Genomic DNA, 18,845 nt, shown 5'->3' on the forward strand with positions numbered 1-18,845 from the left:
CTTCCCACAAAGTTGGGAAACAGCGGAGCGTCCGTGAAAGAGAACGGACACACGAGAGCCGCGTCTGGAAGGTAAGATCACCATGTTCTGTTCTGTATGTAAGTGTTTATATGGTGTTTTGAAGCTTTACTTGTGGTCGAACTGAGAGGTTTCCGAAAGAGTGATAAACGCAAGAAACTTGTTCATTGAATCAAAATGACTTCCGCTTCCTGCATGATAAAATCACTGGAGGAGAACAGCAAACATGTTTGTACCGTTATACAAACACGATAGACTAGACTGTTCGCTTGAGGTTGAATTTTGCTTCATTTGTTCAGTGATGTCCACGATATAAACAGTGGGTTTCTTCACTAGAACTTTAACGTATAAAGCTTGGCTCTCATTTAAACTCTCAAACTCCTTGTACTCTGCCTTTCCATTCGCTATATTTGTATGGGGTTCCAAGTGTCAGGATGTTAAACGATTAGAGTCGATTCTTTTTTTCTTTTCTTTTTTTTATCTCCAAATGAAGCATTTGGTGAGACCCCCGCTGTTTTGACACATGGATGTGGGGGAGGTAAATACTTAAGTATTTTGAGACTTTGTTTAGTCTGCCTCATGTTTTGGCTCTGTCTCAGAACATAGCGAGCTGACTGCCTAGACAGCATATTCGGCATCTTAAGCGCGTTCGTGAACGAATCTCCTGTGGAGTCTCACTTTTTCTGAGTTATACTGACTCTTTGAACCAAGAACTGTCTTTTTCAACCACGTTCGATTCGCAGCGATTCCCGTTAACAACTCGCCGACTCATCGAACCGAGTCTTTTTCGAATATATTCATACTCAAAATGAGCAACCCTTTATTGTTATTGAAATAGACTTTATTGGAACCTTTTAAAGCATCTAATATACAATATACCACATAGAATTGCCGAATTGTTCATTGAATCTGAATTTGATTAATCGGCACCTATATCCCAAAAATGTTGGTAGTTCATTCGGTTTTACAAGATTTTAAGAGACACGCTGTTTCAATGTCTGCTGGTACCAAATGCAAGATGTAATTTAAAAGTCGATTATGTTATAATTTCAGGTTCAGTTGTTCATATTTTGAACTGTCTGAGGCTGCAAATTTGGTCACATTTCCATCCACCAGCACAGTTATTATGAGTCACTGCTGACAGCTAGACAATATTTATGGGGAGTCTAGACAAGTATTTATTTATAGCAGTCTCTCTTGACATTGTTCGCCTGAAATTTAATAAACAGAAAATGGCACATTTAAAAGCACATTGCTCGGTGGGAGGTTTGGAGTGTGCCTCTACTACGTTTCTTTTATACCAGACAGACAAACATAATAAATTTAATAATATGATTTTTTTTCCATTAAGCTTAGCTAAGCAAAAAGATGCTTTAGGGCTTTAGATCCAGCACTAACAGGGCTCATCTGCTACTTCCTTGAGAAATGTTCCTCACCCGAAATTCCCTTGCTAGTCCAGCTGTACTCAGCTCGCCTAATACTACACAAGATCACGCAAGCCTCTTAAGCCAGTCAAGGTGTTTTGTTTTCTTAATTTTTTTTTTAATTCCCAGAATTAAGAAGCACCTTATGTTGCACCTTAGCAATATATGTTTAATGGTGATCATCTGATTTAGTCTTTGTTTAGTAATTTTTAATTTGATAACTTTGCATAATAACAACAACAACAACAACAGTAATAATAATAATAATAATTGTTTTTTTATTATTATTATGCAGTTATTTGTACTATATATGCAGATATATTCTATTTAGAATAATTTATAATACTATTTTTGATAGATTTTATTTTAATATTATTTTAATAATATTAATATTTTATTTTTATAAGTTGTTTTTTGATCTAAATGACTGGAATGGTTGAGATCTGTAATTTAAGTTGCTGTAACTCACCTAGTAACTCAACTAGTTTTAAAAACTCTTTTGTCGTTAAAAGACACAAATGCATTCTAGAAAGCCTCCCCTTGCCTCAAGGTCAGTGTTTACACCACTAACCTGTAATACTGAGCTATTGCCAGCTGGCTTAAGGTGAATGATGTCTCCATGTCTACACCAAAGGGCCAAGTTCGCAAGATTCGGATGGCTGCCAACCAGCTTTGGAAAGTCACCTTCCATCCTCTTGGCTTGGTTTATTCCTTTCAAGTTGTTCATTCCTTTAATGTTTGCTGGACTGGATTTCAGTAAATAATTGGAGCTGCCAACTAAGGCCAGACTGAGCAAGTGATGTCTGCTTGAGTTGGAAAATGAAACATATTCTCCGATTCATGTGGTGTATTCTTAGGATTACAAGGAAGACAATGGTGGTGAATGCAGATTTTGTGATGAAAACACTTTGTATTGCATGCCTGAGGCATCCTAAGATTGCAGACAAACCCATATGACGCATCTTGTGTAAAGAATCAAGAATCATTTAAAAAACTTATTTTTAAAAGATGTAATATAAGTCTAAGGTGTCCCCTGAATGTGTCTGTGAAGTTTCCGCTCAAAATACCCCATAGATTTTTTTTTTATTCGATTTTTTTAACTTTCATTTTGGGGCATCATTAACTATGCACTGATATATAGGTTGCTGCCCCTTTAATTCTCATGCTCCCCTCCCCCGGAGCTGCGCTTGCCTTGAACAGCATAAACACAGTTTACACATTTAATATAACCCTCAAAATGAATCTTTACAAGATGTTCGTCACGCATGTTGCATGCATACATCGGATCATGTAAGTATAGTATTTATTTGGATGTATTACATTTGATTCTGAATGAGTTTGAGGCTATGCTGCGTGGCTAAAGCTAACATTACACACTGTTGGAGAGATTTATAAAGAATGAAGTAGTGTTGCACGATATACCGATACTAGAAAGGTATCGCGATACCCTGCTTTTAGAAACGGTACGGTTCTTCATTTTATTAGTACCGGTACTTTAAGTGCCAGCTGTATTTCCTAATGTGCGACAGCAGGGAGCAGTGTGTGTGCAGCGCGCTGCTTCTGAGGCACATTGAGTGCGTGTTTATTCCTGTCAACTGCGCAACCGCAGATGCACAAAGCAAAATATGGCATTATTTTGCTTACATTGCCGACAGTCAGGGCAAGCCCACGGACACCACAAAGCCCGTCTGCAAAATACGTTACAAAATAACGCAAGCGAAGGGAGCATCCAACTTGCCAAACATCCCGATTTGTACAGAGAATTTAAAGACAGGTTAGTGAATGTGATACCAGCGTTATGTTTATGCTCTCAAAAATTAAATGAGTGTTATTTATATTACTCATGCAAGCAGACATCCGCAAAGAGGTGTATTATTGAGTCTAATAAGTGATATCTGGTTGCTAAAATAAAATTAATTTTAAAAAACAAATATGTGAAGGGACTATACAATTATATTAAACCAATTTATGCTTTAATAACATTGCTCTAATTATTTACAGTAATCAATATTCTCACTGTCAAAACACTTACATGCAGGGCTTGATGACAGCCACTCCCACTAGCCACTTTGGCGAGTTGAATATAATTTAAGTTTACAGCCAAATGGTCGTCGAAGATCGTCGTAGCACAAAATTACAATCCAATCACACAATTCGTTATTTACATGCAGTTAGTGAAGGAGGGATAGGCGGAATTGCGCTGAATGACACACAACAGAAGCGCTCTCTCGCGTGCGCTCTCTCTCTCTCTCTCTCTCTCTCTCTCTCTCTGTCTGTCGCGCGCGCGATCAGTTTTCCTCGCGTCTGAATAGTCAAATACACGTGCACACAGATGTCTAAATGTCCATCATGTGGAGTATCTCGCGTGAATACAGTCGGTTATGGCTTAAGTGGACGTAAACAGGTGGGTAATAACTGGATATTTGTCAGTTACGTCCATGCATTCAGCAGCCCAATTAAATAGGCCTGTCCATCATTAATGTTAATCAAACAACAAAAGCTGTTAAATATGTTAAATAAACCTAGTGTATCTGAAAAAAGATTATTTTTAATTTACTACTGTTTTTGTAATTTGCTTCTTTGTTCTTTTATATAGCATAACACAAATAACTTGTTCTCATACTAGCTCATGCTCATACATTGTCCACCTCTTGCCCACCTGTACATACCAGCTGATATAAAATGTAATCTTGATTTGGGTGGTCAGTCTGCATTTAAAAGTTTGAAAGTGTTTTAAATCTTCTAAATCAAGTAAAATGACTCAAAGTAATTTAAGCATAAAAAAGTCAGCTTTAATCATATAAAATGTAATTTACCAACATCAAAATTGTGGCCAATAAAAATGCTGAGTGGCTAGTTACTTTGGGAAACCACTAGCCACAGTTCTGTCATATGTTATTTATTTACTTTTCCTACTGTTTTAGGTTTTTGCCATAGTATCGTTTAAGTATCGGTATCGTGATACTGAAGTTGGGTATCGTATCGAAGTCAAAATTTTGGTATCGTGACAACACTAGAATGAAGTTGTGTTTATGCATTATACAGACTGCAAGTGTTTAATAATGAAAATAGTGATGGCTCTCTTGTCTCCGTGAATCCAGTAAGAAACGATGGTAACTTTAACCACATTTAACAGTACATTAGCAACATGCTAATGAAACATTTAGAAAGACAATTTACAAATATCACTAAAAATATCATGTAATCATGGATTCTGTCAGTTATTATTGCTCCATCTGCCATTTTTCGCTGTTGTTCTTGCTTGCTTACCTAGTCTGATGATTCAGCTGTGCACATCCAGACGTTCTGCGCTTGTGTAATGCCTTGAACATGAGCTCGCATATGCAAATATTGGGGGCGTACATATTAATGATCCCAACTGTTACGTAACAGTCGGTGTTATGTTGAGATTCGCCTGTTCTTCGGAGGTCTTTTAAACAAATGAGATTTATATAAGGAGGAGGAAACAATGGAGTTTGAAACTCAGTGTATGTTTTCCTTGTACTGAACTCTTGTTATTCAACTATGCCAATTTAAATTCAATGGCACCTTTAAAGGACATTCATTCAGATTCATTCATATTTAGGTTTTTATTAGTCATGTCACCCTCTCACTTGTAGAACAGAATGACAAAAGTGATGAAAGCCACTGAGTACTGAAAGAGTATGTGGAAACGCCATGTTTCACTGCCTCTATACCAGCTGTTTATTTTCTGCCTCTGCATACGTGGTCTCAAAGAACTTTCATTACAAAGAACTGGGGAGTTGCAGCCTTGTAGATGGGATATTTTTGGCATCCTTTGAAAAGATGCTGTTTGGTGTAGTTACAACAACTGACAAGAGAGTATGACTACTTTTTTGTATGTCCTTGAACAAATCAGCTTGTAAAAAAAAAAAGAAGAAGAAGACGAAAAAAGCATTTATTTGAAATAGAAATCCTTTGTAACATTATAAATGTCTTTATTGTAAAATCTGATTGATTGATTGGAATGTTGTTCCAGGATCAACAAAGATGTTGATCCAGGAACATATTGTACTTGGTAAATATAAATATATAGGTTTTTTTTTCTTTTTCTTTTTGTAGCTTGACTCGGCCAAAAATCCTCATTTCTGAACCCTGCACAAGACTGATATTCTTAAGGCAATGCAATCTTGGTCTTTCCATTGTCTCAACTGTTTATGTCTTTGGTTATGAAGAAAAATGAGTCGAGGTTTGCAAACCTATCATCATGAATGCTTTCCTAGGGCTTTTAAAAGCTGCATTTAAGGATTTGTTTGTAAGTTAGAACTGTTTAATGTGCCTCTACCGCTCATCAGCAGAGTGACTGCTAGACATTTTGCATCTTAAACATCCATTTTGTGCATAATTCAATTTAGAACCTTCTCAGAATGTTTTCATGGAGGCCTCATTACGGGTAGCAAAAAAAAAAGTAATGTCTGCAGTGGAGGCCCCAAAGCTAAGCTATTTTTCTAATAGCAAGAAATACTTTTATGCAGAGTATCAGGTCAAAATCACAATGGTGTACATGGGGCCCTGAGGACAGGATAAATGAGACTCGTCTCGAGTCATTTTCCCAGAGTGATAAGGCCAGATGTTGGTAGAGAAAAGCCACATTGACTGAAGTGTGTGAGAACAGCCTCGTATATAAACACTGATGCTTCAGTTGAATAAACAGATTCTGTATTTGCCAGGAAACCCCAAGTTATGAAAAAAGGAAAGGGATGACATGAAAGTTTGTTATTTACTGTCCCTTCAAGTAAGTCAATGTTTGGGCGACAGTGAGAAATATGGGTTGGGGGAGAAGGTCTCTTTCATGTAGTGAAAAGGATAGAAGAGGACCTTTGATATTTGAGATGCACTGAACTCTTTGAAAGGATAAACTGTGATTTAAATCAATATGGCCATGCGCTTTGATGATCATTTCAGCTTGGCTATTGTTGTATCATAAATGTGTTTTGGTGGAGCGTCTCTGTGTTTTGTTGATTCAGTGAATGTTTGAGAGCCTTATGTGTGCCTTTTTGAGGTTACACATCCACACCCAAAGTTATATTCCAGTGCCTTTTCATCTGTAATTTCTACTTGAAAAGAACTTTGCACTGCAAGTTCAGCTGACATTATCGCCTACAAGAATAGACCAGGTGAGTTTTAAGAGGTACAGACATTAAAAAGTCAATCCCTGGTTATGGTTGTGCTTGTAAACATAGAAAGAGCTCCTGAATGATTGTAATTTCCCTGTGTTTCCAAATTGCGTCTCCTGCGTGACGGAATTTTCCACCCGGGAATAGCTGCAAGGCTGCGCCTGCTACTGTGGCACCATTTGTTCCATTCCCTGCTGAAACTTCATCTAATTTTGGGATTTTCTGATTATACTAATTCCTTTTGAAATAGGAGGAGCAACAAACTGCTTAGGCTACTGTCTACAGTATCTTGAAGGAGTTTCTGCGATAGAAGCGTTTCTTTTTTCTACTAAATGGTACATGTTTTACTGACTCATTTGGTGAATGTCTATCCTTACATGACAAACATGGAACTTCAAATTATAGAGGAACTGACTACTGAACATGGTTACGTGGCTCTCTGGAATATTTCATTTTGATTGGTCAGCAATTCTGTAGTCAGACTGACAAACGTATGACAGTGTAATTCTCTAGAACTAATGAATATAGTTTTTGTCAATCAAACACATTCAGTTTACAACTTAGATAATTGAATTAGTGTTATTACTAATATTTATTCCTTAAATGTACTAAAAGAATTGTTAATAAATCCATTAAAGAACCAGAACCCGACTTGTTAATTTCTTTACTACACTCTAAAAATTGCTGGGTTGTTTCAACCCATGTTTGGGTCAAATAGGGATGAATCCAATGGTTGGGTTTGTCCATATTTGACACAAACATGGGTTGAAACAACCCAGCATTTTATAAAGTGTATTCCCATTCCTACTGTGTCTTGCTTCTCACATAAAATAATTTTAAAGGTGCCGTAGAATGAAAAATTTAATTTACCTTGGCATAGTTGAATAACAAGAGTTCAGTACATGGAAATGACATACAGTCAATAGCTGCTTTTCCACTGTCGGGCCAGTGCGAGCCAGGGCTAACAGCGTGCCGGGCTGGGCCTATGGCCACAGACCTTAGGCATCGAGGCCAAAATCAAGTTGCATTTCCACTGTCGGTCCGCTAGCTCCGCAGCGCTGATCTAAAAACACACCTCCCTTGATCAAACGTCACACAACCCAACCCATTTCAGCGTGTAGACCATCACCTGACTACGATTAGCTCCGCCTTTTACCTCGACAGCGTCTCAAGCCCCAGCTGGCCCGCTTTGGACCAAGGTTTTCGGCAGGCCGAAAAACCTGTGCCTTTGGCACAGAGGAAGCACCGAAGAGGCACGGTCAAGCCCCTGAAGTGACAGTGGAAACACGACCGGCCCTGGCACGCACTAGCACGCCCGCCTTTGGCCCGGCAGTGGAAACGCGGCTATTGAGTCTCAAACACCATTGTTTCCTCCTTCTTATGTAAATTTGATTTGTTTAAAAGACCTCTGAAGAACAGGCGAATATCTCAACATAACACCGACTGTTACTTAACAGTCAGGATCATTAATATGTACGCCCCCAATATTTGCATATGCCAGCTCATGTTCAAGGCATTTGACAAGCCAGTATTAACGTCTGGATCTGTGCACAACTGAATCATCAGACTAGGTAAGCAAGCAAGAACAATAGCGAAAAATGGCAGATGGAGCAATAATAACTGACATGATCATTGATATCATGGTATTTTTAGTGATATTTGTAAACTGTCTTTCTAAATGTTTCATTAGCATGTTGCTAATGTACTGTTAAATGTGGTTAAAGTTACCATTGTTTCTTACTGTATTCACGGAGACAAGAGCCGTCGTTATTTTCATTATTAAACACTTGCAGTCTGTATAATGCATAAACACAACTTCATTCTTTATAAATCTCTCCAACAGTATAGCGTTAGCCTATTAGCCACGGAGCATAGCCACAAACTCATTCAGAATCAAATGTAAACATCCAAATAAACACTGTACTTATGCGATTAGACATGTTGCATGACGAACACTTTGTAAAGATCCATTTTGAGGGTTATATTAGCTGTTTGAACTTTGTTTATGCACTGTTTTATAGTCGCGAGCTCGGGGGTGGGGAGCAGTAGAATTTAAAGGGGCCGCAGCCTGAATCGGCGCATATTTAATGATGCCCCAAAATAGGCAGTTAAAAAAATGAATAAAAAAATATCTATGGGGTATTTTGAGCTGAAACTTCACAAACACATTCAGGGGACGCCTTAGACTAATATTACATCTTTTGAAAACGCGTTCTACGGCACCTTTAACTCTAATATGTTTATTTAGATAGTTAGTTATCAGCCATATAATAACCAGGAGGATAATGCAAGATAACCCCCTTCAGGGAGATACAAGGTGATACTTTCTTTTGAGAATGACTGACCAACAGTCACTGTATTTATCCCTTACTTCTTTTACTCATACTTAATACCCAACAGCTCAAATGATTCATAGTCATAAACAGCCCTGAGGGCTCACAGTTCTTAGGAACTGGGAGTGTGTGTTGTCTTCTTAGAAAATGTCATCATTCCTTGTGCTAACATAATCACTATTTAATGAACCAAAGATAGATGCCAATAAACATAGTCATTGCAATAAAGACTGATCCATAGGGAGGAGTGTTAATACTCAGCCAAAGATGTACAGCACACAATCCCCGTCACGGGTTTGTTTAAATGTTAATGTGTAAAGTAATTAATCAGTTACGCTTGATCAACCATACTGATGACATTTTACAGTTGTCGTATACTAAATACCACAAATACTGTACCTGTTTGTTTGTTGTAGCAACATTGAGCCATGCATCTTATCTTAAAGACAGTCTAATGTTGTTCCAAACCTGTGTGACTTTCTTTCTTCTGTGAAAAATGACTTGGTGTGTTTGTACAATGAAGGTGAATGGGGTCCGATTTTGTTTTGAACCCAATTGACTTTCACTGTACAGACATAACGGTTAACATTCTAAGTGCGTTAGGGTACGGATTAGCATAAAGGGTATGTTTTGGTGTTGAGGTAATGTTGGGGAGGGTTGTAGATGTTGAGATGTTGGCCTCGGGGTTGGGAGGTAGAGGTGTGAGAAAGGCCTGTCCTTATGTGCAGTTTAACCTGATCTGGGCCATTATTGCAGGTTTTTTTGGCTGGGAAATGAGATGGATAAGGGGGAAGGTAGGTGGGTGGGCTGGACAAGAGGAGGGGATGGAGAGAATAAAGTCCTGAGGTGGAAATGATATGAATCTGTTCTTTGTTTCATATATCAGTGTTGAGATGCTGTGCTGGGGGCCACGTTTAGTGTTGTTTGGGGCCTGAGATGACAGGATTTTGCTGTCTAAGACGAGGATTTCTGTCCCATGCAGGGGGTTTTCTATCACACAGGTCGGAGCAAAGAAGAAAGAGATTTATAATTGGAGAATAAGGGTGAGAATGAGTTTAAAGGTAGAAGAAAGAGTTGTGTACTATTTGGTAAGATTTCTGAACTTTCGTTTTCCCATCCTCGTATTGCCTCAGAACAATTGTGTATGATGTGAGAGAAATGTATGTGTGTAATTTTTGCTGCTTTGAAAGTTCAATGGTGATCTAGTCATGCTTTAGCTAGCTACCTTGAGAAGAATTCTAATGTTTGGTATTTGCAAAGGCCATGAATGTTGATGAAACCCACAATTCTTCACATACTTCTACAATTTCTCTCTCTCTCTCTCTCTCTCTCTCTCTCTCTCTCTCTCTCTCTCTCTCTCTCTCTATATATATATATATATATATATATATATATATATATATATATATATATATATATATATATATATACACACATATATACACACATATATATGACACATACCATTTATTAAGCAAAGCGAAGAAATAACATAGTTGTGACATATTGTAATGACATTCCATTCCTGTAGTTTTGACCAAAGAAGTTACATTTAATGATCAACAAACATGATTTAGTTAGTCTGACTAGTCTTCAGCTAGCTGATTTGAAGTCCTGTCTTTCCGGAACTTTCCGGTAATTTCATAGCACTCCATTAGAGAGGATCAGCGCTTGCTTTATTGTGTCTCTCAGGTCATCTGCAGCCCACATTCCTCTCTCTTTTGACCTGATAAGTGTCTTTCTGTATCCAGTGTCTATCAGATAACTCAGCGCTCCTCTCCCGGGAGCTGCATAAAGCCTGAGTGTGAATAGCCTCTGCAGATTGTGTGTCTGCACCTGAATTTGATACCATTGGGTGAGAAAGTGTGGGATCTTACAGTTCAGAGAAGACAACTTCTGTCTTTTGCAATGCATTGTTAGAGCTGGGTGAAGTAACAATAAAATGATATCTCAGTATTATCAACCCTTTGATAATATGAGTATATCTCCTGAATTATGTATTGATTTGTTCTAAAATATATTTTTTTAGATATTCACATTGATACCCATTTTTGTATCTAAGTACTTAATTTACTATTTTCTATTTCTTCTCGATTTAAAGGTGCAAATAGGTGATTCTTTACAGAAACATTTTTGTTATACTGGTTGAAAGTCTCCTCATATCCTGATAGCATGATATGTAGACAGATTCTCAGTCACGAGCACCGTGAAACAAACAGCAGCCACCTTTTACAGTTCCTACCGAATCAAAACAACGAGCTTGTGCTTCGTTCACACCATAACTAACACTGTAAAAAATTATTTTCATGATTTATCACATTTTTTCTTTTATCAAATCAACTTAAATAATTAATGTGATTCAGATAACATAATATTTTGAGTTTCTGTTTATTAAACCAATCACCTTCATTGTATTAACTCAAATTTTTAATTTCAATGAACTCAATTTTAAGGCAGCCAGGTAACTTACTTTTTTAAGTTAAACCAACAACTCTTTTTTACAGTACCGTAATTAAGAGATGGCAACCTGTGACTTTCTAACCAGAGCTGTTACCGTCCGTAGACTCGTAATTATGCGTTTCCATGTCAACAGTATCAACAACGAAATGAATGTGCAGCAGTCATGTACAAGCTCTCTAAGTAGTTTGCATTCATTATAATTGTAATGTTATGTGCTTTGAGACATAAGGTAGTTTTTAACGCGTCTCTTGTGACGCTTTGCGTGTGCACATTCATGTGTTTTGGAGGTGTAGCTTTGGACGCCGATTTACAGGGAGGGTGGGATCATATGCTTTCAATGCTAGCAGGCTAATGTTAGCATTTCCCAGATCTCCTATTGCACCTTTAACAAATAACTACATTGCTGTAATATTTGATGTTCAATCCAGATGTTTTCATGAAACAACTTGAGAACAAACTGTCAAACTGCTCCACGTCTTTGAGGGAAGGCTTATCACATTATCGGGCTGAGTGCCGAGGTCAGGGGTCACGTTAACGGATGCTAGGAAAAGATTAATGCCTCCAGGTCATGCCATTGTCTTGTGATCTCAGTTAAGAGAAGAATTATGCCAAGACCATCCCTACAGTCAAGACCAGAATTAAATAAGGTGGAGTCTAAGACAAAGTCTGAGATTTTTAGTCGACTGCTAAATAGCTTGTCTACGTGGAATGTTAATTGTGGGATTAGAGCTCCAGTGACGCCTCAGTCTCATCTCACTTTCAGCCAAACCACTGTTGAACATCATCTGAGGTTTTTGGTTGGATGTCTGCTGTTGCTTGTGGTTCTGATGTCACTCTGGAGAAATGTTCTTCCCGGCTTTAAGTTCAGACACTCGGGCTGTTGTTAAGCGTGTTTCTAAGACTCTTAAGACTTGATAAAAGCTTAACTGAAAGGGCTTGATTCCTAAGAATATCAAGTTACTAACATTGGCTCAATGTTCACAAAGCCTGTTTTGTATGGTAATAATGCCCTTCAGAGCCATTAAAGCTTATCTACAGGGGCAGAGGGGGATGTGGTATTGAATAGGTCTGGGATTGTGGTGTGCAAGAGGCGCAATGGTGGTGTCAAAAGATCTTTAACCTAGTATGCAGTGCTCAAACCATTTCAGATCAGGTGGTTAGAGAATGTTTACAAGAAACTTGCATTTCAGTGATTAGTAGACATGATGAAATGGTTTAGAGATGCAAAAGTGGGGCCATTATGCTGGCTGAATGACCCAGTGCCTTTGCTTAGCATGATTCATGTCACGGTAAAGGCACGTCAGGTTTAAAACAAACACATGTGGCTTTCATTTGACACATAATTTAAGGCACGTCAAACATGCTGCTAAATTCTATACGGTAGCTCCGCTTATAACTCCCAGCTTCCCCTGTGTCTCTGAACCATGATACCACTGGAACGATAACACTTTTAATGCCCTGTGAGTGACACATCTCCTTGAATTGTCACTTTTCATTATGTCAAATTCTCCCTTTGGTAACAAGGGTCTGAAATTAACTCGAGTAACACAATCCTTCATGCTGATCTTAGTTTGCATTGCTTAAAAAGAATGTTCCGTGGCGAAGCCTAACATTAATTATCAGAGCAAATAAATTGGACTCGTCCCTCGATAGTTTAAAGAAAATTCATTATTTTAAAGAAAAATTGGTAATACTTTACAATAAGGGTTCATTGATTAACTACATTATGAACCTGTTAATGTACAAAAATACTGAGGTGCAAATAGTATCTTCCAATATAAAGTATAGATAACATCTAATTACTGTTTATAATTATTACAAAGAACTGATACTTTTTTTCATCGCTATTTTCACCTAGTGTAATTAGCATATTGCTAAGAAAATGCTGCTATTGTAACTTAGTGTAAATAACATCTATTGCTAAGAAAATATGCTATTTTCACTTAGATTAAGTAGCGCAAATTTACACTTGGTGTAAATAGCATCTATTGCTATTTGCACTAAGCACAAATAGCCGCTGCCTATTATTTAATGGATCTGAGCTAACATGAACTAACAATGAACACTTGCATTTTTATTCACTAACATTAACAAAAATTAACAGATACTTTAACAAACGTATTACTTATTTTTAGTTTATATAACTTAATGCATTAACTAATGTTTACTAACGGAACCTTATTGTCAAGTGTTAACAAAAGATGTTTTATGTGACACTCATATTTATGTTTCTGCACTCTGCTTGTCTGTTTACATGTTCCAGAAAGATTTTCAGGCTGCGAGTTATTTGTGAGGATTTTTAAGCGTATCTTTCTGCAGGTTACATTGCCAACCCTCCCATACCCCCCACGACAAGTGTCTTTTGAGTAAGTCATTGAATCATTTGTTCAAAAACACTGATTCATTCAGGCACATAACAAGTGATTTCTTTATGAGTGAGTCATTGAATCAACTCAACTGATTTATTCAAACCTGATTCATTTAGGAACAAAACACTGCTACTGTGTGCTACAACAATGATGGAGTAACAAAATAACTGGCAAAATTGTAGCTAAAATGTAGTTACTTAACACCAGTTTCACTATTTTCATTTTTAAACACTTGTAGTCTGTATAATTCATAAACACAACTTCATTCTTTATAAATCTCTCCAACAGTGTAGCATTAGCCGTTAGCCACGGAGCATAGCCTCATTCAGAATCAATGTAAACATCCAAATAAATACAATACTTACGCGATTAGACATGCTGCATGACGAACACTTTGTAAAGATCCATTTTGAGCGTTTTATTAGCTGTTTGAACTTTTTTATGTTGTTTAAGGCAAGCGCGAGCCCTTGGGGCCTGGAGCACCAGATTTAAAGGGCCACACATCCTGAATCGGTTCATTTCTAATTGTGCCCCAAAATAGGCAGTTAAAAAATGAATTAAAATCTATGGGGTATTTTGAGCTGAAACTTCAGACACATTCAGGTGACACCTTAAACTTATATTACATCTTTTTAAAAAAAGTTCTAGGGCACCTTTAATTAATTAATGTTTAATTATGACACAAATACTGTTGATGGAGTTTAACCAATTAAAAACAGACCATATCAGAAGTATAGGAGATGGTGGGATAATTCAACCCATCTACATCAGAAAAGGCAATTAACTATGATTTCGAGGAAACGGGCATTAATGTGCCTCTCTTTTGTAGTAGTTATACAAAAGTCATCAATAAGGATGACCTTGAGGGCCAGTTCTAGAGAGCGGAGGGGGAGTTGTCATGGGACGGGTGAAAAGCAGGGGGTTGCCTAGTCATTATGACAGCAGGGTGGACGTCCTACAGAGATGGACTTGGATAGACCCCTGATGGGCTTCTTTTTCAGGAATGGGTGTGAAATGGTTGCTTCTGTGGAGCAGCCCCATTTTGGCATATGCTTTGTGCTGAAGTATTGTGGTTGTTTTTCTATGACCATCCATTAATAGACCACACGATGAGATCGTTTTTAGATATTTCACAAATTCACACAATCTTGTGCATTAATGCAGCACTTTCGGTGGTGCAAGTCTTTAAGACTCCACTATATTTAGATTAAACATACTTTCTTGAATACTTAAAATCCACTATATGAGGCATAATGAAATGCAGAATGCAAATTATATATTTTTTTGTTTTGTTTTGGTCTCTTGACTACAGTCCTATTTAAAAACCTGTTTAATGCAAAATGAACTTGCATATTTGAATCATTTCAGCAAAGTTTCTTATAGATTCTTCAAATGGAGATGATATGCTTTCTATCTGCCAACGTTGAGCAGATGGCTCACATGGATGGAGGAATGTAACACCAAATATGAATTTAGCACCTGGTTGTTTTTCATCCTCCTGAAAGGTGGCGGCTGCTCTGAGTGTTCTCACACATGTCTCATAATCAGATGGCAGGGTGACAGTCAGCTCTCAGAACCAAAGACGCAGAACTCGCTCATGGTTTAATATCTGAGCTCAGGAAGAGCTTGATGTAATCGAGAGAGTTTCAGCACTTTAAACATTATCGAGAGCAACTTGGAAGCAAATCAAGTTACCTGAAGTGCTTAGAGAGAAGTAAGTGATTGGATATGGTCTGTTCTTGTTGAAATAATGTTTTTAGTTTTTTTCTTCTAGTGCGCTTTGCCTCCTATTCAAGTTCTAGCAACATTAATTTGCATTTAAAAAGCAAATAGCTTCTTTCTACAAGGTCAATGTGTGAAGAGCTTCAGTGTGTCTTGTTGTTGGAAGTTTCTTGTCATTTTTTGAGAGAAGACGTCCTTCACCTGATTGACATGTCGTGCCCGGGAGAGTTGTGGGAGGAAATGATATTCGGAGAGGGAGTGCGTTGGTGTTATATTTCATATTGGGAGATGCTTTGTACATGTATGGAGAAGTAGTTGGTGTGGAAGTAAATATTGTATCTAGCAGATTTGATGATATAAATGAACAGCTTGGCATAAAAGAAAGGGTTACAGCTAATGTTTATTTGGATAATTAGCTTTTGATTATTATTTATGGACTTCAGGTGATTAATAAAACAATTAATCAACAGCTTTTAATGTACTATTCAGTTTTCTTCAGAGGATGTGCATGTGCCAAGACAAGATTATAAGACGAAGAATTAAACTTTTGAAAATACTTTAAATAAACATATTAATAATTATTTTTTTATATTTAAGTTAATAACGTTTTAGTATTTAAGTTACCTTAAAAATTTAAAATATGTATTCCTAAAAATATTAATAAAATCTAAAAAAGCAATATAAATAAATGTTCTAATATATTTTAAATATTATTTAAATATAATATATATTATTTTTATTCATATTTTATTCTTTATTATTGATTGTGCTGTGCATCAGTAACTGTTTTGTATAGAAGCCCATTTCTGTCTAATCATGTTTTGGTAAATCCTATAAAATAGGGCTAATCGCGATTAATCGTATACAAAATAAAAGTTTGAGTTTGCATAATATATGTGGGTGTACTGTGTGTGATTATTATGTATATATAAATACACACAAATAAATGTATATATTTAAGAGAAATATGTTATTTATGTACAAAATATTTTTATTTATATATATATAATATAAATTATATAAAAATATAAATAAATACATATACTTGTAAATATTTCTCAAATATATACATGAATGTGTTTGTATTTATATATACATAATAATTACATACAGTACACCCACATATATTAGGCAAACTCAAACTTTTATTTTGTATACGATTAATCGCGATTAATTGTTTGACAGCCCTAATGGAAAAGTCATATAATTATGAATTAAAAGTCAAATGTACAGCATAGTAAGTTATAATCATGACATAAAAGATCAAATTTATGACATACAAAGTCAACATTGACAAATGATGAGATGTCAAAATTAACAAATTCAGAATTATGACATCATAATTGCAAGAAGTCGAAATTATGACAAAGTAATGACAAAGTCATAATTATGACTTTTTATATATCACTTAGTATTTCATTTTTATGTCATAATTATGATTTACTATGACTGAAAAGAAGTACGGTAACCTTCTAATAACTTATTGTCTTTTATTTTGTATTTTCTCATAAATGGCTTATAGTATTTGCCATTTGTAGTGTAAATACATTTTGGTAGTCCTATGCTTGGAAATGAGCAAATCTCAAGCTATAGATTAGTTTCCTGAGTATTTAGATTAGTTTGCTGAGTATTTAGCTGTATAGATTATAAACACATTTATTTTAATTACTTTTAAACTTCAATTCAGACTCCTATACTTGAATATTCAAGTCAACAACCATCACAGTGTGTCTCACTGGAATGTTCCAGAATAAGCATGAATGACCTGCTGAAGAAAACAAACTCTGATATTAGTCATAAAAAATTCATAATTGCACAATCTCCCCCGGTGAACGAAAAGCAGCCACAGAGTAACGCTCTCAATGCTCGGTTCTCCACTGGAAGCAGTAAAAATCTGACTCATTAACGTTGCTTTTCATGAACAAAGGCTGCTAATTAGAGGTGGCAACTGCACTGAGGAGGCCCGGTCGAATCAGCCCTGAGTGAACGAGCTAATGACAGAGAGCGCGGGGAGACGGGCCTCAAACAGGGTGACCTTAGTGTGGCCTGCGGGTGAGGAATGGGGGAAAAAACCTCTGCAGGAATGTGTTTCATACTGCCCATCACACAAATGGATCATGCACTCCGTTTGTTTCATTTAAAGGTACAATATGTAAATTTTTTGTAGTAAAATATCCAAAAACCACTAGGCTAGTGTTATATATTTTGTCCAGCTGATTATTAACAATATCTCTAATGTTTTCAACTACTTGTAAATCATGAGAAAATTCCCATTCTAAACAGTGACACGGGGCAGTGCAGTCGCCTGTCAATGACGTCAGTTACCTTTGTTACTGCCTTTACTGACTTAGAAACCACATGACAACAGTGCCGTGGACAAATGTGGAAGTAGTGTCTAGCGTCCAGCAAACCACTAGCTTGCTTAAAGCAGTTCCTTATTTACTTCTTGCACGTTTTATGGTGGATTGTGTTACTTATTTATGGAACATAATTACTGTTTACCATCTGCCGCTGGTTCTGTCGACAAGGACAGCTCCCGTAAACTCATGACCGGAAAAGCGGAAGCGGCGCCGGCGACTGTGTCATAATAAAAGTCCCGCTGCTCGTGAGGCGTGTGTTGATCAATCACTCTGTCCTGCTCTGCTTCATACTACAGTTAACGTTAATAATCGCATCCACGCGATCCCATGAGTTCTTCCAGACTCCAATCCCTATTCTTTTGCACCGTCCGTTGAGTTAGAGACCACATGTCCCAAGTTTCCGCTCTAAAACTTGGCGTCATCAAACTACGCCTTTGTTTTGAATAGGCTTCTAGCGACCTCTAGCGAAAAAAAAATATCACAAATTGTACCTTTAAAAGACACTAAAAAATCAGTAATATTGACGATTTAATTACGCTGACACTGCTGAATGAACAAAATGTGAACTGAATTGAGCTGAATGATGACACTATTGTCTTCTGTAGAGCTTCTTGATGGCTGAATCAAGTTGAATTTTGCAACATCGACACTGTTATTGAACTGAATTGAATCAACATTGAACTGACTTGAGCTGATTCTGAATAACGACACTACTGTAGAGTTTCTTGCTGAAAATGAACTTGTTTGATAATTGATTAACTTTACAGTTATTAGACGAATTTTGCAACATCGACACTGTTATTGAACTAAATTGAATCAACATATAATTGATTTGAGCTGATTCTGAATAACAACACTATTGACTTCTGTAGAGCTGTTTATAGCTGAATCAAATTAGTTTCATAATTGATGAATTTTGCGACATCTACACTGTTATTGAACTAAATTGAATCAGCATTGAACTGACTTGAGCCGATTCTGAATAACAACACTATTGACTTTAGTTTGAAATTAGTTTCAT

At 36.8% G+C, this 18,845-nt stretch overlaps 1 protein-coding gene across 1 annotated transcript in view; it reads left to right on the top strand.

The window, feature by feature from the left end:
* The window catches only part of ferry3 (FERRY endosomal RAB5 effector complex subunit 3), a 44,238-nt gene that overhangs the window by 25,134 nt on the left and 259 nt on the right, over window positions 1-18,845 (top strand). The gene's annotated exons all lie outside the window — the stretch shown is intronic.

The sequence above is a fragment of the Chanodichthys erythropterus genome, chromosome 24 (genome assembly GCF_024489055.1).
Source record: "Chanodichthys erythropterus isolate Z2021 chromosome 24, ASM2448905v1, whole genome shotgun sequence".
Classification (NCBI taxonomy): Eukaryota; Metazoa; Chordata; class Actinopteri; order Cypriniformes; family Xenocyprididae; genus Chanodichthys; species Chanodichthys erythropterus.